This window comes from Stegodyphus dumicola, chromosome 6, assembly GCF_044657685.1.
Source record: "Stegodyphus dumicola isolate Sdum_Otavi_A_Nest chromosome 6, ASM4465768v1".
In the NCBI taxonomy this organism is placed as follows: Eukaryota; Metazoa; Arthropoda; class Arachnida; order Araneae; family Eresidae; genus Stegodyphus; species Stegodyphus dumicola.
This window is the reverse complement of record NC_140773.1, coordinates 67,617,305-67,642,709: the sequence shown is the minus strand read 5'-3', so window position 1 is coordinate 67,642,709 and position 25,405 is coordinate 67,617,305. Positions and strand designations below refer to the sequence as shown.

General features: G+C 35.0%; 1 protein-coding gene across 3 annotated transcripts in view; it reads left to right on the top strand.

The window, feature by feature from the left end:
* LOC118193934 (uncharacterized) overlaps window positions 1-25,405 on the top strand; it is a 412,362-nt gene that overhangs the window by 248,904 nt on the left and 138,053 nt on the right. For all 3 annotated transcript variants that reach the window (XM_085818468.1, XM_085818469.1, XM_085818470.1), the window contains one exon: window positions 20,803-20,944. The gene's annotated coding sequence lies outside the window, so the exon portion shown is untranslated. The remainder of the gene's footprint in view (window positions 1-20,802; window positions 20,945-25,405) is intronic.

Sequence of the window (25,405 nt, the reverse complement as noted above, 5' to 3'; positions counted from 1 at the left end):
CAGGATCCAAACATTGTCAAAGAAACATGGATTTGTGTTTCATAAAGTAAAGACCGTTTGCATGCAGTGCTGTAGAAAGCGAATTCTCCATCCTAAACCTCAGCTTCCTCTAGAAAGTTCACCGATTCCGTTTGTCTCCGAAGTAAAGTTTTTAGAGGTAATGTTCAACCGGAAGCTCACCGTCCTTCCTCATATGCAATACCAGAGGAAGAAATGATTTATGCTTTTAACAGGATCCAAACATTGTCAAAGAAACATGGATTTGTCTATAATAATAAAAGCAAGTGTAATGTGTCTGTCTGTCTGTCTGACCGAGCTCTCCAGCCAAATCTATCGCACGCAGGGACCTGGAATTTTTTATACGGAAGCACAAAGGGGCTGGCCACCAGACCTCGAAGCCCGATTTTCGATTTTTGAATTAGAAAAATTATTTATAATTAATTAATCACGGTTTTTTTGACTCACTGATATTATTATTTGTTTTCAAATAACGTTCGATTGTAACAATTGATTTCTTTATTCTAGCGTTAGTTTGCTGTTTTGACGATACATTAAATCGATTAATTACAATTCATTTCTTTTTTGTAGCTTGTGGGGGGGGGAAGAGAGAGAGACAGTCTACATGTCCTACACTACTATTCCTGCGCTATTCACTTATCTGCATTTTCTAAATGCACGGGCAACGCCGGGCGGGTACACCTAGTGTTTCATAAAGAAAAGACCGTTTGCATGCAGTGCTGTAGAAAGCGAATTCTCCATCCTAAACCTCAGCTTCCTCTAGAAAGTTCACCGATTCCGTTTGTCTCCGAAGTAAAGCTTTTAGAGGTGATGTTCAACCGGAAGCTCACCGTCCTTCCTCATATGCAATACCAGAGGAAGAAATGCTTTAAAATATTGAATATTTTAAAACACACCTTCTGAGGTGCGGAACGTATTTACGAAGCACTTGCCCGCTCTAGATTGGACTGTGGCTCAGCTATCTATGGATCAGCACGGTCTTATTGAGATTACATCCTGTTCACCATAAGACTTTATGGATTTTTCTGGAGCCTTCAGATCATTTCCAGTCCAAAGCTTATATGTTGAGTGTTACGAACTATCACGTAAGATGTGAATAGTTGTCTCTTTGCTATTATTTTAAGATTTTATCACAACCTAATCATCCTTGTAAAATGGGTTTGTCCGGTGATTCGTTTGAGCATGTGTTTGAAGAACGACCTTCTCATATGCCTTATTTCTCTCTTTGGGTTCGCTCACTAATTGAGGAATATCACATGACGGATTTGAGTACCCAACCAGTGAAGCATTTCGAAATCTCACCTCGGGAAAATGCAGAGTTCCGGCTTCTCGACGTTTTCCAACATCATGGCAAAACGCATATTAATGAGTTGGTGTACAGGCATATCTTTCTTAAGCACAGGCAAAAATACAGTAGTTCTTGTATTTACAGAAGGGTCGAAAGCAATTGGACGTGTTGGTACATCATTCATTATTGGCGACCGCATTGAGGCTGACGACTACGTGATGCTTGCTCAGTGCTCACCGCAGAGTTAACCACAATATATTATGCACCTATTTTCATGTCCATGCATGCCAGAAAACGTTTATAATATATACCTACTGTCTTAGTGCCTTAAAAGCATTAGAATCATTTCCTAACGCCAGAACTCTTTCACGATTGACATCCTTATTCTCGATCTGAAATTAAAGAACTGTGAGCGGCGGTTACGACATCCTTTATTGCTGAATACCTGGACGTAAGAGTTAACGATCTGGTAGACACCACAGCAAAGTCCGGAATCGATTTGTTCAGTAAGCTTGTCTCGTGTGATGATATTAGCAGGTTTATCAAATACAAAATCTTAAATAAATGACAAAACTTTAGGAAATTCAGCTTGATAATAAGCGAAGACGCTTGAAATCTAGAGTTGAATATTGGGAAGCTAACTAAGAACCGGAAGAAGAAAGTCGCTTGTTAACCCAATTTAAAATTGCTCACTGGACAGTCACTCACAGTTTTCTGCTGAGAGGAGAGAATGGACCTGTTTGTTCCAAATGCGATGTATTTCTGTCAGTGCTTCATATTTTAGTCTTATTTTAACAAGCAGATAGAAGTATTTTAATGGCTGTCACTTGCCTCTTAACCAAATAATTAGGAAAGAGATCAATACCAATTTATTTCAGTACCTGAAAGAGATTATTTATTCAATTTTTGTTTTAATGTGGTTTGTTGGTATTTTAGCACTGTGTATTTTATTATATTCACGTTTAGTTTTTTTTTTTATCCCAGTTTAACCCAAAAGGCGCTATTAATCTTGAAAAAGGATTTTGTGTTGGTTCACTAAAACAGCGTGCCACTTTTCGTATTATTGCCACTAATTATCGCCTTGTATTACTTTTAAAGAAATTAAATAATGAAGAATTTGCACGTATATATGTATGTTACTCGCACTGTGAAAAAACGGCGGTAACTAGAGCCATCGGATTTTAAGTGAAGTAGTTCTCCACCCGAATAAGTGAAACTAGCTCAAATTTTTTATTTCGAATTTGTTTTATCATTTATTTCATATTTTGTAAAACTTTAATAATTTTTGTTTAACAAACTCAACGATTTGAAAGCGAATAGTGGCAACACTGTTTGAAATACAACATTTTTGTGTCCAGCGGGCAAGACTGGTGCCAGTCGAAAATATAAGATAAGCTAAGCGGTTTAAGAGCAATAAGCACAATTCTTAAGAACATTTTTTTCCTTTTTAATATGATTGATTTAAATCAGCATGCATTAAAATAATGAGGGGTTTCATAAAAAATATTTAATATTTATAAGAAATTACACTAGCTGGTCTCATTAAATATTTTTTCTTTCTTATGGTAACTAATTTAGCATCTAGTCGTGTGGGCGGCTAGTTTTTAAAGAAATAATATAGCGAATATAAAAATATGTATGGCAGCCTCAAACACTGTATTGAAAAATCTAAAGCTGTGCTGTTTTTAAATATTGTGTGATTTTGCTGTTGAACTGAATTTTATGTGGCGTAAGTGCGAAGAGCGTGATATTTAATAAATAAAATTCACGCATAAAAAGTAAGTAATAAAAAGACAAAAAGAAAAATAAAGTATTAACCATTTTACCAAGAAAACTGAGCATTGATGTAATGAACTGAGAAAAGACTGGGAAAAAAAATAATAATAATACAAAAATGTATGCTAACACTAACACTGTGTAACACTTACTGCATAATTGTAAACATGTGCTGCTATGGAACTTTTGAAAATTTTCTGATTTTGTTGTTGAACTGTGTGAAGAAAACGATGCTTAATAATAACGCTAAAAAGACCAAACAAAACAAAATTTAAAAAAAAAAAAAAAAAAAAAAAAAAAAAGCAGACTGGTTGACTGCCAGCTGAGCAAGAGCTTACAAAACCTTAACAAATACTCTTGGGCGGTCGTTAAAATCTGATTTCAGATTTATGTATATATAATTTGAAAAGATTGTCTTAGTTTCATGTACATTTATTTTATTTATCAAATACCTAGCCATTGAACCCTCAGGTCATTAGGCAACAAGCTCTCCAATACTTCTTTACAATACAGTCCTAACTCTTAAGTGCAGAGCACACGTCCAGATGAGCAGCGTCCATGACTTATCCAGAATCACACAAAGCACATAAAGGTGAGGCGGTCAGATTAAAACGAAGCAGATGACACCAAGACAGTCATGTCCAGTCAATAGTCTAAACTCAGCCACAGCAGTTGCACGAGGAGAGTCCTCCGAGACACAATCGGCTTTTTAATAGCACCCTGCATGACTTACTTTCAGTGGCACTAACAGCAGCATTATGAAAGTTTTTTTTAAATTTATATATATATATATAAATCCTATTGATTTCAAGTTTGTGGAAAACTTTTGGAGAATATCCGTACCTTTTTTTGCCAAAAGGTCCGCCATCTCATTTTCCCAAAGGCTGCAATGTGATGGCACCCACTGGAAAGCAACCTTTGTCTGGATTCTGCTCAAAGTTTCATGCACATGTTCCATCTAAGCATCTCATCATTATATTTTTTCATTTAATTTCACAACTCCCTTTCGTTTTTAACTCGTATCCAATAGTTTGCTTACATATACATTAAAACTTGTCTTTGGCGCATAATAACCTTTTAGAATATGCGCGCGCACACACACACACACACACACACACACACAAAAAAAAAAAAAAAAAAAAAAAACCATCGAAAGGCGTCTTTATCTGCGAAAGGGCTAAAAAGAATGCAAGTTGCGGTAGAAAGTAATAAGAATGTTGCTACAGAGCTGTTTAAGCCATAATGCGGCTTAGACAAATCCTGCCAAATGTGTGTAGCTTTCGTTGCTCGCCAGCGTACTTCCAATGTTTCGAAGGCCATTAGGAAATTAAAAGTGCATGTAAGTGGCTAATACGAAGGATGATTTCGTGAAAGATTTTCTCAGAGGAATTGGCTCGTATTCACGTTAGGTATAAGGAAGTGCAAACAGCTTTTGCCGTACGGTTAGGAACCGAGTATATAGTGATCTTTTCTACTGAACGATTTTGCAGTTCGAAGTACGTATTTAAGATTTATATATTCGACTGCCTTGCAGTTCCAAGAATGTATTTAAAATTGATATTTCAAGAAATAGAGCATTTACCCAACTTTTTGGAATAGTTTATATAATAAGAAATAAGTAGGTTTTACTATTTTTATTTTGTGACTTCCAAAAAAGAAATTGCCTTATTTGAAAAAGTATATTTTTTTTTTTCGTATTATTCTATTGTGTTCGAATACTTGGCAACCGGTTTTGCGTGTAAATTTTATTCAACGGATATTATACATTTATGTGGCATTTCTGCTAAGATCATCTGTAACGTTTAAGTTCCATTGATATATAGACGCAGTTACAAAGGTTTGTGGAAACTTCTCAGTTTTACTAGCAGATTCGTGTTATGATAGATCTCTTCTGTATATATGTCACCGCTAAAAGTGCGAAAGTCGTTTAATGTACGCAATACCTAGCTGATGAGTAGATTAACTGATTTGCTCCGTTAAAGTGCGGAATTAAGACATTTTTGCATTTAACCTAGGTAAATGTGCACATTAACGGCTTTCGTATCGTTAAAGTTCAAAACTGTGTTTCTCTCATTTCCTTTTACTCTCAGGGCCCACCAATGACCGAGAGATAAAGTCGGTCCGGGTTTCGAATCCCGCGAACGAGCTGGCTGCATGGGCGTTTTCATGGTTTTCCCCATGTGTAACGTGTATACGAACCAGTTTCCCTTAGAAAGTCCTCCACGAAGACATCCCTCCCCTTAGGCAGATAGTCCTCGAGGCTTTTCCGTTTTTTCCTTTTACTTTTCAGACTTTTTTTTAACTTCTTTTTTATAATTTTCAGGGCTGCTATTACTCTCGGCCCTCACATTTTTTGTCCATATGACTTTTGTGTTTGTATCCCTTTTGTGTCCGAATAGCTTTTTAACTAAATGGATACTGCCATCAAATGTTATGTAAATGTATAATTTTTTTAAAGAAATAATATGGCGAATATAAAAAAAAATGTATAGAAGATTTACAAGCGTTGCTATGTTAGTCTAAATGCATATTCATCTAATATCCTATAAAAAGTTTTGTTATTCCACCTGGCCCATGTCTATTGATAATGTATACTGATAAATCATATTAAACATTAAAAAAAGCCCTTTTGGGCAAACATTAAAATCTGAACAATTTGAGATTTTTTTTCCTTTTCTTTAAATCTTATCTGACATTAAATTGTTTATTAGTTGAAAATTTTTATTTTTTCCAACAGGAGATAAAATGCAAGGTTTCGTATTCGTATTAGACTTCTTAACAAAGGCATCTACTTTTGTACGGAAGAACGTGTGTAATTAAGTCGATGTCGACTTTATATTTGTTGATTTTATATTTAAGTTGATTTTATATTTAACGTGTGTAATTAAGTCGACATCGACTTAATTACACACGTTAAATATAAAATAAAAATAAAGTTTTCTGGATATAAATAATATAATAAAAAAAATAATTTTTTAATATAATTTTTTTTTTTTTTTTTTTTTAAATATAAGATCGGCAAAATAAAATTTTCTGGAATGTTTTTTCTGAAATTTATGCCATCGTGTGTTTCCATAATCGGTTATTTCCTGTCCGACTTCTTCGCGGAAATCATAACTAAGACAAAACATCTAACCATTGTTAATGCTTTCAGCGCTTTTTACATTTATTTAGTCTGTAGTACTAGCAAGAAATGATGTTAGGTTTTGCTTAATATAGCAGAATAGATAGGAAACAGGCGCCGTTGGATTGTTCAGATCATTTTTTGCACAGTAGACAAAATAACGTTCAAGGTTTGAAACTTTCCTTATTTTCGAATCAGCGGAAGAAAACTCGACGTCTGCTGATCTCCTTGCTTAAAAAGCTGTGTCGTGAGTAAAAAACTTTTTTTTTTAGCTGTTCTGTACCAAAATTATGATGTGGACACCACATGGATTTCCTTGTACCGCCTATTAAATTGCGCACATGATTTGCTGCACTTCATTTAAACGTATTTCCTCAAATTATTCTAACTGAATTCTAACTGTTAGAAAATTACTTCAAAAATTTTGAATTTAATATTCCGATCAATTTTTGTCATATCGGTGTTCAATTTCTTACACTTTTATTTTTTTATAACGAGTACAAAATTTTGCCAAATATAAGTATAGGAACTGGAGACTGCATTAAAAGTTAATTTTTTTTTTTTTTTTTTTTTTTTTTGTTGTTGTTGTTGTTGTTGTTAAATCTGACATTGCCAAAACGTGAATATTTGTATCATTTAAAACACTTATGTAATTGGAACTGTATGACTAACGATTGCGAAAATAAAGGCCGCGTAAGAGGAGGTGGTATATGTGTGTGTGTATATATATATATAGAGAGAGAGAGAGGTACCGTCGATTGCAATAAAAAAAAATCTGATGTGTACACCACATGACTTCCTCGTATTGGAATATTAAATTATACGCATTTTTTCTTGCATTTCATTTAAACTTACTAGATTGAATTAAATCTACTTTGCCGACAGCGCATAAACCACAATAGAATAAATGCATTCTTTAAAATTCACTCTGGTATTTGTTAACCATAGCAACACTCTGGCGCTAGATTCACTTAACAGTATTAATAATTATATAACACTTAACTTATATAATTATTTTATAACGGAAACTAAGTTAACTGTTATATAATAAAATAATTATATAGCAGTTAACTTATATATTTCGTTCATATTATAACTCATAATGCACAAAATTTATATCATTTAAAGAATAGAATTATCTAATCGTTGCCACATGTTCTATTCAAATACTATAATAAAGCTAGAATGATGTATAAAAGAAATTAAGCAAACAAAACAAAAAAGAAACAGTTTTTCACAGACGATTGAGTATTTCTCATTTAATTAATTCAGTTCTCACTTCGCGAGAAGGCAAAAATACATAAAAACTCAAAATATCTATATTAAAAATTACGAAGAAAATCTTAAACGCTTATTTCCTCGAAAAACTTCCAGAAAGGATTAAGCATGATTTAAATAATAAATGAAGGCGTTATCTTTGTTGTTGCGAAGCTAAGTTTCTCTAGATTGGCAACAAATCCACTAGTCTCCTGTTTCAAATGTAAACATCAACGGCCGCCATTAAAAAAGGCTTAGCGGTAATTAAACAACTTTAAAATTGCTGATAATTCTAAAAATATTGCACACAGATTTACTAAAGGCATAAAATCCTTAACCGGAAGATAAAAACAACATAATTCAATCATTTTTAAAGCAAAAAATGTACAATTTACCAACATATAAGAGTAAAGAAACTGAGATCACTGAGACGGGTAACAGAGTGGATATATATAAAAATATATTTATATACGTTTGGTGCGGCCGATTGCAACCAAAATACGAGGTGCACATCTACATGTTATAGCGGTCCTATATACAAAATTTCAACGTTGACGCCACGAAAAATTCTCTTCAGAATTAATTTTAAAGCAGTTTTATAATTTTTTTGAAGGAAAAGAGTCTTTTATTCTGTCCTTACGTACAGATATCACGCAAAAACATCGTTAAATTGCATTCGATAGCGGTCAAAATGGATATTTTCGTTGAAATATGTTGCCTGAAACTTTTCGCGATTACAATACTTCCTTTTTACTTCGTACAAGGAAGTAAAAAGAGAGAAATAGCGCAACTAGATGTTATAACAGTCCCACATACAAATTCAAAGTTCTACGACTAGTTGTTTTTGAGTTATGCGACTTAACGTACAGACGTTACCAAAAAATCCATTTTGCGATCCGTTTTGGAATAAAAAGTCCTTTATTCTGCCCGTACATACAGACATCACGCAAAAAATAGTTAAAATGAATTCGGGAACAGTCAGAATGGACATTTTCATTGAAATCTGATAACCGAGATTTTTCGCGATTGCAGTGCTTCCTCTACTTCGTTTAAGGTAACAGAAAACTTTGCTTTAATGAATGAGCTTGAAATAAAATTTGAACTGAAACCTTTCCAAGACTCCGAACGATGATTTTGAGTTTCTGGCGCTGCAAATCAATAATACCCCATTCGCCGGTGGGGGGGGGGGAGACAAAATCTGAATACGTAACTTATTAAGTTGTTTCTGCATGCTGTCTGCATTTTTTGTTACGTTCTATTTGAGCGGCAGTAATAGGTAAATTAAAATGCCACATGTACGACGCTTGTCATTGAACGAAGAGATTATTTTATTTCTCGACATTGGACGAAGGATAGAGGTTATTTTACTTTTCCTTCGCATTCGCAGGATTTCTTCAGACAGAAAGACACGTGCTGACAATAACACTAAAACTTTTCCAACTCTCATGGCTCCCCCCCCCCTCCTGAGTTTTGCAGAAAAAAACTTCCAAAGGACACCAAACCGTCTCAATTGCCTGGAGAAAGGGAAGGCGCTGTTGCTAATCTATGCTTCATAACAGTGGTTCTGAAATGTTTTTGTCCTATGCACTCCTAACATTATTGCTGAAAGATCATTCCCTTATTTTCAAAACTTAAAAAATATTTATGTACATTTATTTAGATTTAGATTATTTATTAACGTATTTTAAAAATTAAACAACAAAAATGGTAGAAAATGTTCGTAAATACCAAAACTTGAATAAAAGTAACTTTTTTGTATTATTAACTAAAAACTAATTAAGCTAAATACAGTCATGCCCATAAATTAAGGATAATTCGGAGTCAAGAGGAAATCGAACTCTAAAATAAATATTATCACCTCTAAAATCACTACACACATCTTCAAGAATCATATGCAAATTTCAAGAAGTAACCAGATGACACCGATGGTACGTCACAATGACGAGAGTGTAAGAGAGTGATATATAAGGAATACAGGCAAAGAAGTAAAATTGTTCGCAGGCGCTTTATAAGCATTTCAGTGCAATAACCGAATAGTTATGACACAAAGGACGCATTTGGATGATTTTTTACGTGGTAGAATTATCGGCCGTCTGGAATGTGGGCGTACCCAACTGGAAGTATCAGACGAACTTGGAATTGCCCAGAGTGTCATCTCCAGGCTTTGGCAACGATTCCAAGATGATGGTAATGTGAGTAGACGTTACAGCACAGGTCGGCCCAGAGTTACAACGCCGAATGAGGACCGGTATTTGGCAGTTACTTACTGCCAGAAGAAACAGGCGGAGAACAGCCTCAGACCTGTCTCGTCAGCTCTCTTCAGCCACTGGTACGACAATTTCAAGGCAGACCGTGTACAGACGCTTAGGGCAGAATGGTCTATATGCTCGTAGACCTGTTAGATGCGTTCCACTTACTGCAACTCACTGTCGCCTGCTGTTAGTTTTGAGCAGAAAGCATGCATTGTGGACACCACAACAGTGGGCTTGTGTGATGTTTTCCGACGAGTCCAGGTTTAGCTTGCAGTCTGATTCTCGCCGGACTTTCATATGGAAAGCTCCAGGTACCCGTTACCACCAAGAAAACATCACTGAACGACACCGTTACGGTGGTGCAGGAGTGCTCATTTGGGGTGGAATTATTCTGGGTTTCAGAACTGACCTGTATGTTCAAATTGGAACCATGACAAGCCAAATCTATCGGGACGTCATTCTGGAACAACATGTACGTTTGTTTCGGGGCGCGATGGGCGCACAATTTGTGTTTATGGATGACAACGCCCGTCCTCACCGTGCAAACATCGTAAGCGAATGCCTTCAATCGGAGGATATCACCTGTATGGACTGGCCAGCATTCTCACCGGACTTGAATCCAGTAGATCACGTGTGGGACATGCTTGGCCGACGAGTTGCAGCCCGTCAACCTCCTCCTACATGTCTACCGGAACTTCGGAGAGCATTGCTTTTTGAGTGGTGTAATATCCCCCAAGATCAGATCGATAATTTGATACTCAGCATGCCTAGGCGTTTTACGGACTGTATTGCATCGTCTGGGAGACATTCAATGTATTAACAATCATACCAACCATGTAATATTGGTTTTTTTTCGTAAATAGGTTTTTTTTTTTTTTTTTTTTTTTGTGTGTGTGTGTGTGTGTAATTTGCTCCAGGGAGAAAAAATCGCTATTTTTTTAATAATATCAAACATATAGCATCTTTTTTTGCTCTTTACCTTTTGTTTAATAAATAAGCTTTACAAATAAGTCAAATTTGTTTTGCTTCTAACTCTTCCTTTGCCTGATTTTGCATTATCCTTAATTTATGGACATGAGTGTAAAAGACCGACGGCATCTTCCTTTGAAATTATTACAAAATTCCCCTCTGGTTGAGAACCCTTGCTTTTATAAGGTCATTCATCCAATTTCTAAATCATAACGGTGCATTGCTGAGTAAACAATAGATAGATTTAATAATAGAAATAATTTCTTAATAATAGATTATACGATAAGTTTAATGAACTTCTATTACCATTAGAGCATAATTAATAGAATACGGTACGAATATTGTATATCATATCTTCAACTATAGAATTTCTATACAGTTCTCGTATTAGTCAGCATGTCCACATCAAAAATACTGAATGGTACTATTGAAATTTTGTAGTCCATTGCTTATAATCATCCGTGCCTTATGGCCCACCAGCGGCCGAGCGGTAAAGTCGCTGAACACTGGTAGTTCGGTCCGAGGTTCGAATCCCGCGAACGGGCTGGCTGCATGGGTGTTTTTGTGGTTTTCCCCATGTGTAACGTGTATACGAGCCAGTTTCCCTTAGTCCTCCACGAAGGCATCCCTCCCCTAGTGTGCTTTGCCATAATTAAATACACCACCACACCACCATCCGTGCCTTATATACATATCCGTTGCTTATCCGATAAAATATATCGTATTTACTCACACATTCTTCCCTTGTTTCGACTAATTTTACAACTTAAAAACCAGGAGGGGTAGAGATGACTTAAATGATAAACATAACACATTTAAAAGTACGCGTAAAGGCACATCATATTATGTATGTCAAAGTATTTTTCAATTTAAATAATTTTTATTTTACTTATGCAAAATACCGTCTTATTTAAAAATTATCACTATAAATCGGATGTTTCTAAATCGTATGCTGAAAGAACCGGGGGGAAATGTCCGTGAGAGTGAGAATTATGCTTAACTACGGATAAAAGATATAAAAATCAAATTTCTAACATTAATTTTCAACAGTGCCTTAAATCTCTATTTTAAATTGGGTTGGTCCCCCACCAGCGGCCGAAAAGCCGCTGAACGCTGGTAGTTCAGCGGTATCTGAGTATCTGAGGTTAGTATCTGAGTATCTGAGTATCTTCAGTATCTGAGGTTTGAATCCCGCGAATGGGCTGGCTGCATGGACGTTTTCGTGTGTTTCGCCTTGTGTAATGTGTATACGAGCCAATTTCTCTTAGTAAGTCCTCCACGAACATCTCTTCGCTTAGGCAGATCCCTTGAGGCTTTGCCACAATTACACAAACCAATTCGGGTATTTCCTCTTTCTGTTCTATAAATAGCTACTGTTTTTAATAAATGTTTCTAAACTGTGCCATTTTAAAATTAATCGTGTCAAATTATTCTTGCATCAGGCTCTTAGCACTGGCACTTACCTAAACGCTTCAACGAATAAGATTTCAATTGTAGCCAATAGGAAACTTTTAAAGGGAAATTCAGATCACCCTTTGCTGGATTTCATATTGGAACGTTGCATTCTCTCTCTAGCCTCTGCGCTATTAACTTGCTTGCCGTTTGCGCTGTTTCTTTTCGAACATATTTCAAAACTGTATTGGTACCAGTGTAATTCCTCAAGAACAGGTGCGATTAAGTGCGCCGCTTTATCTGTGTTGATTTTAAAATGTTTTTGAGAATAAAAAAGGAATATTGGAAATGGACAACACGATTGTAAGCTTCTTCTTTATGCACATTCCAGACACCTATCCACTCATCCATCCTCCTCATTCCAAATACCTAAATAAATATCACAGCATAAGCGTTACTAATTATAATTATTGAGACCAATCGGGCTACATAAACAGTTTGATTTGTATGCGCTTGAAATTTCCATAGCATGAATATTTTGCTTATGTAACGAATTTTAAGTGGAAGCATATGTATACGACCACCAGTGCAAAAATATAAAGGCCTCATTAGAACTGTTATGCACCCGATGTATAGGTATATATTACACTTTGTAATTTTGCAATCTCATACTCTTGTGTCTTTAAGATTTTCTTTAATCACTTCCGTTTTTTACTTTGGTACCCTTATTTACGTTTACTCGGTTTTTGTACCCATTTCCCTGAGATGAAAATAGGATGGCATTTATATTTTTCTGGAACTAAATTTATATTTTATTTATGTTCCGACCTTTTGCTTCACTTTGAATATATATATATATATATATATATATATGATCTAAAACGTTTAGGAATTAGGCTCTAATCCAGCGGTTCTCAACCTTTTGACTAACGCGTGCCGTCTAAACAAAAACTGAACACCTTTAGTACCACTACTACAAAGTACAACTACCACCACCACTCTCGAACAAAGCTCGGATCGCATAAATTTACGAGCGTTAGAGAAAAAAGTCAATCAAGATGTTGGGGTTTTAATTTTTGAATTTAATTGTTAAAATTATTTTGCTTCTTTCCGTACCACCAATTTTTCTCTTGCGTACCACCGGTTAAGAACGCCTGCTCTAGTATGTAAGAAAACTAATAGGGGGCAGTAGTAATGTAAAAAGGATTGCGACATTCCCATTGTCCTTTTATATACTACTACTTTGGAGATGGATATGTATTCCTGTATAAAATAGTGTATTTACTAAAAATTAAGACCCCCTCACATTTTAGAAGAAAAAAAGATTCGTGAGAGTATGGTTGTGATTAGAATTCATTTGTTTCTGATTAAAATGATAGGCAATTTACCAAATCAAATAAAATATTTTACTATGGCATAGAAAGAAAAATTAGAAAAAAATAATAGGGCATTATTTACATATTTGTCTCCTGGCATATCGATAACCAGCACTGTGAAATAAGCTGAAACCGTATGTTAGACGTATAATTAGGGATAGTTAACGTTTATATATGTATTTTTCCATACAGGTGATTATATACCTGTGCTGTTTATTTATCTTGATAATTAAACTCGTTCCTTTCATTCTGCAATTTTATTTATTAAAATGCGCGTTTAAGCATCCTATTAAATTTTAGAACAAAAGTATGAAAAGAAAGGCGATCTTATTTTGAAATAAATACGATTATGTACATAATACGATCGATTATTTCAAATTTTTATTATTTCAATAAAAAAAAAATTAAAAAAAAATTTCCACTATCATAAATCCAGAATTTCGGCCATTCTGGATTTCAGTATATATAAGGTATTTTCTCTTTCCTTTTCGCATGCCTTCGTGGTGTAACTGAAAGCATACTCGATGTGTATTCGAGAGGTCCAGGTTTCGAGTCCCGACGAGGGCACTGCACATTTTACACGTCTCCTGCTCTAAGAAAACCTGATGACTCTAAAAGTGTGCCATTATTTTTTACAAATGTTTTCAAAATACCTCCTAATTTTACCATAAATAACTAACTATAGTATTTAGCGCAGTGTAGTTCTACAACCAAACCTCTCTCTCTCTCTCTCTCTCTTTTTTTTTTTTTTTTAAATAATAGCCGCTAGAAATTAGTCTTTAAGAAAAGTTAAATACAAAAGTAGGTTAATACGAAACATGGAATTACTTTGGTATAGCTAAAGGAGGAGGAGAAGTCATACACACATCCTCCTTTACATTTAGACGAGGAATGGAAAATAAAGACTCAAATGGAATGTTGGTTGATGGTTAATTCCGATTCGGAGTGAGCTAGGAATAATATTGTCACGTTCCTTTTGGTAAAGGCTCCTTTGGAACATCACCAGGATTACCAAATCTCCGAGCTTGAAAAATGTCCGGGATTTTAAAATGGGATTGATCTCCGTTTATTTAATTAGTTTCGCCGCCAGATGCATCAGTAACATTAAAAAAGAATTTTTTTCAACTGTGAAAAACATTTTGTCCTTAGAAAGAGTTCGATTATAGGTGTTAACTATAAATTATCTTTTAAACTTGAAGGTGGATTCAGATTCACATAGTGATTTTTATGATCGTACAAAATCTAGCAAAGAATTCATAAGAAAATTGCTGTCTACTGAAAAAATGCGCAGGAAACGAAAAATCAGCCATCTGTATAATCTAGCGGGGGGGGTGAGAAGTGTTTGTAAATAAAGGCATCAATATATTTTTATTAATTTTTTAATGTGCGGAGACAGGACAAGTAAATTATAGATTGCAGTGCTGCATCATTAGAAAAACACATCTTTGTGTGCTTCAATATAAAAAATTTTTTTATTCAATTCCAGAGGTTGGTTTTCCCCCATTCTCCCCCTTCTGCAAACGGGTATGGCGCAAGATTTTCGTTCTAAAATATGGTAGTCATTTCTATTATGAATCTGAAATTTATATTGTATGTGTATAATTTATTGAGATTTAGCTGATAGTTTACCAATTATGGTATGCATAGTAGTTTTAAAAATGCTATGTAGACGTAGGAAGTCTGTGCTCTTGGTATTTATCTTCTTACCATTCTCATTGTATCGCTTCTTTGTCTCATTGCATAGAAGAATCTGAATAGTGTAGTGCAGCTGTTGCAAAAGACCTCGTCACAATGAAGAATGCGGCGCTTGTTAAGAAATAATATTCCAAATGATAACAAAAAAAAAAAAAAAAAAAAAAAAAAAAAAACTAAAACAACAATCAAACAAAAAAAATGTACGTAGATGTTCTGAATGGGTGCACAGAGAGCGTAAAGATGGTCTGACCTATTTCATTGCACTTTTACAATAGTTTGTCGAATGATAGTTGATTTGTGTCATGGCCGAAAATCAAGATATTGTTGTGTGGATGAAATGACATTGTTGTTTTTTAGGGGAATTTTTCTTAGGTGGATTTTCTTATTCTCTGTCAATAATGATTGAGATCTTGATAGTTTTAACCGATTCAGTAATGAATCATCATGAGCATTTGTTACTTTTTCCGTTTGAGGTGCTTTGTTGCTTTCTTAATGAATCATATTGGGTGGTTGTTTACTTTTGGAGGTGCTAATTTGAGATTAATATATTTGTTAATAAACCTGATTGTATGAATAGGTGAAAAAAGTTAGGTTAGGTTAGGTTATTTAATTGCAGCAAAGCCTCGAGGGCTATCTGCCTAAGAGGAGAGATGCCTTCGTGGAGGACTTTCTAAGGGAAACTGGCTCGTATACACGTTACACATGAGGAAAACCACGAAAATACTCATGCAGCCAGCCCGTTCGCGGGATTCGAACCTCGGACCGAACTACCAGTGTTCAGCTACTTTACCGCTCGGGTGAAAAAGACTATGCTATTACATTTCCAGGTCTTCTCTCTGTACGAAAAGTAGAGCTTTGATATGAAACTTTTGTAACCTAAAATGGCGTGAAACAAAGAAGTTATTACATTAATTTATATAGGAAAATTAGGAAGCATTTGCTGCTGTACCAAATAGCTCAAAAAGTGCTCAATAAAAATGCGTAACACTAAAAACAGGTGCTGTGATTAAAAAAAAAAAAAAAACCTCTAAATAAATCAGAACGTACATAAGCGCCGCGCACAGGTATTGGTAGAGGTAAGGCAGGACACCAGAATGTCTTCATTGGCCCTACAGTTATGGTTTTACCGCACTAGCTGTGCAGCTTTGCCGCAGTTTTGATGATAAACACCCCGGGGTAATGGCCCGAGGGTCTCTCTCTCCTCTTTCCTTGCCACTAAACCAGTGGAGAGGATTTTAAGTCCCCTCATGCAGCACAGACACTTGTAAACATCCATGCTTTTCCAGAATTCAAAACTGGTTCCATCAGTATGGTAGCCTGCGTCGCTAACTCCTGTACCGATCACCGGTGCACATTCAAGGTGGCGCATATTACATCTACCAACTCTACATGATGACAAAAATATCGTGTTTCTTATAACTTTATACAAATATGAATAGGCTGGCTGGCTGGGAGTTTCTGTGGCTTTCCCCATGTGTAACATGGCATAGACGCATTTCATTATAACATTAAGCTGTGAGCTCTGAAAAGAATATCTTGAGGCTTAGCCTTAAAAATGACAGTGTAAAACGACTGATTTTTCTCATTTACTGTGCAGCTGGGCTAACTTGTATGAAAAATCTATTTTTTTTTTTTTTCCTATCTGTATATTACGTGATTCAGTTTTCCTGTTGTCTTAAGATCCCAAAATTTTGTCTAGTATATTTATTTTTTTAAAAAAATGTGCATTCAATTGAAGTTTAGTCAAATCTTTATAAGTTACTTGCATTCAGAAATTAACATTCATGACGGATGCAAAATAGGACTGTGTACTAAGCCATTTATATTTTTGTAAATGAATGCTCTCTATGTAAGAGAACCTTCTGGAACGAATCCTTACCGGTTTGGCCCAGAATGTTCTCGAACGCAAACCGAAAGCTATACAAACCCTGCTGATACGCGGAGTAGCAGTCGTTCACGAGTCTATAGAATATCTCGTAATCTATCGAGTTGATCGTCAGTCTAGTGTCGAGTTGGTTGTGGAGCGCATTGAGAGAGTCTCTTATCGTATCGCGAGTTAATACATCGTCGAGTCTATCGTGAGTTGTAGCGTGGAGAGTATCGAGAGTACGTTGAGTTCCGAGAACGACCAAACCGAGTCGGGAGCTGTACTCTAGTGCTGTGCCGTGTAGCTGTCTTCACTGTTATAGCCTGAAAGCTGTGTTCTGTGAACGTGTTTTTGGAGCTGTCCTGAGTGATACTGGCTAATAAATTCTGTTTTCATCTTCATCAAGTGTTGTCGTTAATCGTTCCAAATCCACGAACCCGTACAGAAACGCAACAGTATATTTTGCTATGCATTTCTAAAGAAATTTTCTTTAAAAAAAACCGTAGGAATGTTATCGAAGTTTGGTAACCTGAGACGGAAAGGAACAGAATAAAACTTCTACTTATCGAGAAAAGTTCTGCATTCTGAGTTTTAACATTCATTTCAATTTATCGAAATTAACTTTATATGTGGAACAGTGTACACATTTAGGTGATTTAATTAAATAAATAAAAAATTAAATTTCCTCTGAAAAATTAAATGTCTTTAATTAAAAATTGGACAAATTTTAATTATTTTTCTCCTAGTCTTTAGCTATTAACCCCCCAAATTCAGTTAGTTAAGATTTATTTATTGTAATTATATATGCATTTATATCGGCACCCTTCCCCGATAATCCATTACTCTCCAATCAAAAGAAAAGTATAACAACTAGGAAATGGAGGGGAAAATCTCCACGTATATTTTTGGGCGGGAGGTAAAGTTATCTTATTCTTTTTTCACTAATCAATTCATTTATACTGCACATAAATAGTATTCTAAATTACAGTTATTAATTACGTAAAATACAAATTTCTTAAGTACAGTTGAGTAATTAACAAATAGTTGTTCTGAAAATTGAGTTTTTTTTTTTTTTAAATTTTTATCTTCCATAGTTTTTTCTTCAAAAGATTTTTACAAAATTGGAATTGCCTTAAAATATTTGTTTATAATAAGTAATAAATAGTCGTATATTTTTTAGTTGAAATAAATTATTTAAACGTCATTTCAATACAATTACTAATCTGCGTAAATGTTGCCGGTCGAGTACATTAGCAGACGAAATGGTTAATGTTATTGCTAATTCCGTTTAAGCGTGTTCTTTCGTAATTTTTATAGTGAATTCCAGTGCATTTTAAATAGCGAATAATGTATATTTTCATAGTTGAAACTTAATGCGGACAATTGCCTTTATTGCGGACAATTGCTTTAATCAATGTATTGCGGAGGAAGAAAATGTTAATCTTTTAATTTATTCTTTCTTTATCTCAAGATTAAATTCGGATCTACAAATGATAAAGTAGTTATCTTTAAAAAAATGTATCTTTCCCCCTTCCTCCCCAGGACTTTTTTAACAAGGAAATTATTGGTTGATTTAACTCTTCAAATAAAACAGGGCTATTAAATTTTTGTATTGTTACGAAATGTACAGGCGCGGTAAGATGGCTTCCCCGCAAAGCAGTTTTAGGATTGCCATTAAATGGCAAGGGAAGGCAGGTTTGCCACATTTGGCGAGAAATCGCATGTTTGGCGACATATTGGCGATATACCATGGACGGTTGGAGAACCTTCTAGAACGAATTCTTACCGCTTTAGCCCAAAATGTTCTCGAACACAAGCCGAAAGCTATATAAACCCTGCTGGCCCGCAGTCAGTGAGTGTGCCTCGTCTAGCGAGCTGATAGTCAGTCATTGAGCGAATGTCTCGAAGTCTAGCGCCGAGTTGGTCGTCGAGTGCATCGAGAGAGTCTTTTAGTGTATCGCGAATTAGTGCATCGTCAAGTTGTCTTAGACTGTGCTGAGTCGAGAGCTATACTCTTGTGTATCGTCGAGTACATCGCGAGTTGTAGCGTGGAGAGTCTCGAGAGAACGGGGAGGGAGTTCCAAGAACGACCAAGCAAGAGTCGAAAGCTGTACTCTAGTGCTTTGCAGTGAAGCTGTCTTCACCGTTATTGCCTGACAGTGTGAAGTCTGTGTCGCTGAACGTGTCAGCGTGTTTGTAACAGTTCGACGACTGTAAAAGTGATTTTGGAGCTATCTGATTAATAAAGTGCGTTTTGATACTTCATCAAGTGTCGTTGTTATTCGCTCAAAATCTACGAACCCGTACGAACGTGAAGGAAGAAAATAATGTAACAATATTAAGGCATATTACGATTTATTCTCTAAATGTAAATTATATGCAGAAATTCATACTTTGTCTTGGAAATCAAATATTAAGTATACTTTTGTCATTTTTATAAGGAAATTATAACATAATTTTTGTTACAAATTTTGAAATTCTGTAATAAAAATTAATTTACTGAAATTTTACCAGGTACAATAACAATTTTTTTTTTAGACCAAAGGGGCAATTTGCCCAGAAGGACTATTAATTTTGTTTTGCCATTGTGCATCGATTCACTTCAAGCGTTATTTCACTTTTTAAATTGTTGCCACCAAATGTTACCGCCCTTAATTATATTTAAATTATTTTTAAAGAAATTAAATAATGAAGAATCTGAATAAACGTATGTATGTTTCTCGCATTGTGATAAAACAATGGTACCTAGAGCCATCAAATTTTGAATAACGTAATCCTCCTGCGAATGTGGGCATCTGGAAGCCCAAATTTGAAGTTTGGAATTTGTTCATATTTTGTGAAACTTTAACGAATTTTTGATTAACATACTCAAGGATTTTAAAGCGAGCAATGGTAACGCTGTACAGAAGAAACATTTTTGTCTCCAGCGCGCGAGATTGTGTATCGGAAATTCTAAAGATATGCTCATTTAAAAATTATTTTGCGATATTACTCTTGAACTAAATTTTATGGTTTAGGTCCAACGAACATGATTTAATAAATAAAGGTAACACACAAAATGTTGAAAAAACGCCCCTTTAGACATAATTTAAAATCTGAAACCTTTCAGATTTTATTGTTTTAATCTGCTCTGAATTTATCTTGAAGGACTATTAATTTCGTTTTGGCATTTTGCGTTGAAAACTTTAAAAAGCTGTATCACTTTTCAAATCGTTGCCACCATATATTATCGCCCTATCTTATATTTAAAGAAATTAAATAATGAAGAATCTGCATAAATGTATGTATGTTTCTCGCATTGTGATAAACAACGGTACCTAGTGCCATCAAAATTTAAATAACGTAATCTTCCATAGAATATGGGCGTGTAGAAGCCCTCATTTGAATTTGAAATTTGTTTTATTATCGATTTCAGATTTTGTAATACTTCAACGAATTTTTTATTAAAAAAACTCAACGATTTCAAAGCGAGCAATGGCAACACTATTCGGGGAAAAAATATATATATATATCTCAAGCGCGAGACTCTGAATCGGAAATTCTAAAGATATGCTCATTTTAAAATTATTTTGCGATACTGCTGTTAAACAGAATTTTATAGTTTGAGTACGTATAATATAATATTTAATAAATAAAGGTAACACACAAAACGTTAAAAAAAAGTCCCTGTGGACGTAATTTAAAATCTGAAATTTTTTAAATTTTTAAAATTTTATTTATTTATTTTTTGAGAAATTGTATTGAATTTAAGTTATGTTAATTACCTGGTCTTTTTTTTATTCCCTCAGGTTCAAATTGGAATATGCAAAACTAATATGGCTGTTGAAATATTTTCTCGCCCCGAATTCCGATGAGAGTAAAAGACTAGAAAAGTTTTGGCACCGTTCCAAGTTGAAACGTCAAGTCGAATTTTGTAAATGCTGTCGGGTGGTGAGTAAAACATTTATTCAATAGTTTCATTTCCGTACGCGTATAACTGCTTAACTGAAAACTAAATATTAGTTTAATTGTAGCAGTGGATTTAAAAAATTTTGTTTTTATCAATTTTAATATTTTGCAATATTTTTGCCTTCGCCATTTGTACACGTCATCATGATAAAACACGGTGGCTCCCAAAATTGTTGGAATTTCTTTAATATAATATTCTTATTCTGTTCCCTACAAAATTATACGTAATATTTATCCAAATAAATGATTTAACAATTTTTTTTAAACTTAAAAATTAATCAACAGTGAGAAAAAATCTTCAAAAGTCTTGGGACACTATTCTTTTTAGAGAAAATTATGAGTTATGAAAGTCATTTATTGCGTATTTTGGTTTTTAAACTGTAATAATATTTTTTGTTTTGAAAATATGGCAGTAATTTAAATATCGTTTGACTCTGAAAATTTATCGCGTTAAGAGTTTTAAGTTTTACACTGTAACACCATGGCATGGTATCATTAAGGTAAGTCAAACGAGATTAGAATTTAATTTGATTTCAAAAGAAAATTGCTAAAAATTTGAATTTGGTGCTCTCAGCTGTTTTCAGTGTTAGGAACTGATCCATGGAAGAAAATCGAATTGGATATTTGAGAAGCAGCAGTCATCCGCCAGTTTTACTGTGAGAGACTAGCATTTTCTATTTAGTAAAATTCAAAGAATTCATGCTTAAATGCTTTAAAACTTTCTTCAGAATTTAATGAAAGGGTACTGATTTTCATGGCCCCTGCAATCAGCAGCCAAACTCTGTAAAAAATACTTTCATGAATTTGATGAACGACGTGATAAAGTAATAGTGTTTTTTCAGCACTGAAAAAATTTCTTCAAATTATGTCAAAAATGGTATTTTCAGTTTTGACCTCTTTTTGCCGAATTTGACAAACCAGAGTTATATAGTCTTTTTTCAATTTCAACATTGTAAAAAGAGCAATTTTTAATGTACCGATGAGTGAGGAAGATACTGAATCGTTTTTCTGGGAAAAAGATATATTACCTCGCAGTCAAATGTGAGTAATGGCCACGAAATGAAACTGTAGCTAACCGAGTAAACGAAAGTATGTTGAAGTGCGACATGAAAAGTTGTATTCAATTATATATATTCGATCCAGTAATTGGTTTAGTGGTTTCAAGTTTGGTTTGGTTTATTTGATTACGGCAAAGCACGGGATGGCTATCTGCTTAAGGTGAGGAATGCCTTCGTGGAGAACTTTCGTGGAGAAGGGAAATCGGGTCGTATATACGTTACGCATGGGGAAAACTTAAAAAACACTCATGTCGCTTAAATGATGCGACATCTGCCAAAACACCATGATTGACTGGAACAATTTTATGAGAGAGCTGTGTTCGCCAGATTTACTTCGACAACTTAAAAGGCGAATAGGGGCTTTGTGGAAATAGTCAAAATTTTCGATAGTTTGTTCGTGCGGCGAAAAAACAATGCTGGTAGGGTACTTCCACAAAGTTGGATATTCGGTGAGTTAAGCCGTGAAAGTGGTGAGTTTTTTCAAGTTTCAAATCTGGAAGCAAACACAGTGGTACCAACGACTGTAGACTAGTGATGAGTCGGTACTACCGAACCGGGTATTTTGTAACGGGTACTGAAAATCGGTACATCCAAGTACCCGTTACTTCAGTACCGAAATCGGTACTTTTCGGTATTCGTTACTTCTGTACCGAAACAGGTACTTTTCGGTATTCGTTACTTCTGTACCGAAACGGGTACTTTTCGGTATTCGTTACTTCTGTACCGAAACGGGTGCTTTTCGGTATTCGCTACTTTGCAACGAAAATATGCGTCTCTTCTCGGTATTTCGGTATTCGTTACTGGAGGATCGATGAGGGTTCAGCTCACTTCAGTTTTGGTACGAGGACAGTAGTATCAGGTTGTATTTGCGAAATGGTGATATGCGCTCCTTGTGTCCATGAATGGCCTGCTCCTCAAACACTTACGTAGTTGACATGTTTTTTGATATTCAAAATCTTACTCCGTACAGATAAAATCGTGGTGACGTGGCAGAGTTCCTTCAGTGCGCAAAATCGTTAGCTGCGTATTTCGATACTCTAAATCGTTACTAGGACACTTCGGTACTCCAAATCGTTACTAGGGTACTCCGGTACAGCAAACCGTTACTAGGGTACTCCGGTACAGCAAACCGTTACTCCGGTATTTCGTTACTTCGGTACTCCAAATCGTTACTTGGGTACTCGGTACTTGAAATCGGTTTTCGATACTTTTCAAAGTAACGGTTACTTGAGTAACGGGTATTTTGTACCAGGTACTTGTCTGTACCCGTTACTCTCGTACCGGGTACAAGAAAGTACCGAAGTTGCCCATCACTATTGTAGACCCAGAGTTTAAAGAGTCTAGAGTCTAACTCCTGCTATAGGCCTCATAGTGGAAGGTTTGACATTATATTCAGTTGTTGGCGATCCTTTAAAACAGACGAACTTGAAAAGCTGGTTACAGCCGTTTAACACATTTAATTTTGTTGATCTAGCAATGGATATTCACACCCAAAATATAGAAAGCTTGTGGTGTTCTGTTAATAGCGATACCAAGAGCAAAAGGGTACGGCTGGACATCATCTAGAATCGCATTTTTCCGAATTCATGTTGCGGAAATCGTTTGGGAAAAGGTGAGCTTTTTGATGCCATGTTAAAAGAAGTGGCGAAGATATCGCAACTGCAAACTATGCGAGAAGTTTAAACTTGGCGATAAATCTTCGTGTCATTTTAATAACGGGAGCTGTGAAAATCAAGTAGTATCAATGAATGATTTGATACTTTTTTTTCTTCTGAAATAGTCAGAAGAACGTTAGATTAGCCGGATACCCATGGTCTTTAAACAAGAAAGAAAATACTTCGTAAATAAGAAAAATAAATAACTCAGGTTTTTATACCTTTTTTCATACTGGCATCAGGTCATCTTTGTGGGAAGAGTTAAAGTTAGTAAGCTGTGCTCAAATGGTCGCATTTTTGCCTGGCGAAGAATGAAATTAACAACTGAAGCCAAAAAATGTAGTATCTAAAGACACCAAGGCAGTGGATGTGTCCTAGTATGAGGTTATGAAACGAATTGGAAATGCGAAATATAGTATTTCATCAAAAAACGAATTAAAAGATTGATTGAACAAGAATGGAATAATTTTAGTGCAAAAGTTCTGAAAACGTTGGCTGCCAAAATATTTGCAATGTGTGACAAAAACAATGACTTCTCCATGTTCTAGACATTTGGATAGTTTTACATTTTCGTTATTTCGACCAGTTTTTCTTCGGTGTTTTTAGAATTCGCTGGATTTTTTCATCATTGCTGATTTATTTTTTTTAATTTAATTCCTTTTTAATGTTCAGTTGTTGTTTGAATAAATTTTATATGTAATTTTGTAAGGTTTAAATTAATTGTTTGATAAAGACAGTTAAAAATACTCTAGTTTAACATGCATGTACACTGCGAAAAAAAAGGACAGTTCTGTATCTCCCGTTCTACTGAACCGATTGACAAAATTCAAATTGCGTTCTTCATGTCTCGAAAGCACGACTTTGGATATATATTAAATTTATGTATAGCATTTTTTAACATAGGTATTTTGACACAAAATCATACTTTTTCTGAAATAACATACCAATATTTTTCCGTATTTCGATTCTACGACTCAAATTATGCCTAGATATTAAGTTTTGTCAAATTTGGTGAGAAATTTACGGAGAAATTCAAAAATTTACCTTGGCACTTTTTTTCAGTTTGCGCCAAGAATAATTCACTTGGCGACCTTCTTAATATATGACAACAAATTTTCTCTTTCCTTCCCTGCCATTATGCGGACCAGGAAAAGAGGCACCTCGTTCCTACCTTTTTACATTGTGCATGAGCGGGAAAAAGGTCACATCTTCCTGCTTTCAAATAATTTTAGCAAAATGGCAAATCTACATAGTAGACAAATCTACATCTACGTATTATTTATATTAAATATAACTCCTTAAAGATGGAAGTTTTACTGTATGATCATTTTAAATGTGGGATTTTTTAAATGTGGGTTTCTGCCCCGTGACAACGCTGCAGCAGTGTGTTAGGAGCTCCTCGTTGAACGAGTTATAACCGCGGTAATATTTGTCGTGTGTCTACAAAGTTAGTAACATCGTAAAGGTCTCAACAAGCTACAAATTGTGATGCTTGATTTGTGTTCCTACGTCTTATAATTCCAGAGTTATTGAAATTTTTAAATTTTCATCCATTGTCTACGCATGAGCCTATGTTTTTGAATGAAGAACCGGAAGAAGAAAATGAAGTGCTGCTTCATGCTCCGTCGTTGTTAAGTGATTACTCGCGACCAAATTGCCTTCTTATCTCAACACAGATATCTGGAGAAAGCTGGCGCATTCCGCTTTCTAACGGTGCAAAAATTGTGTTT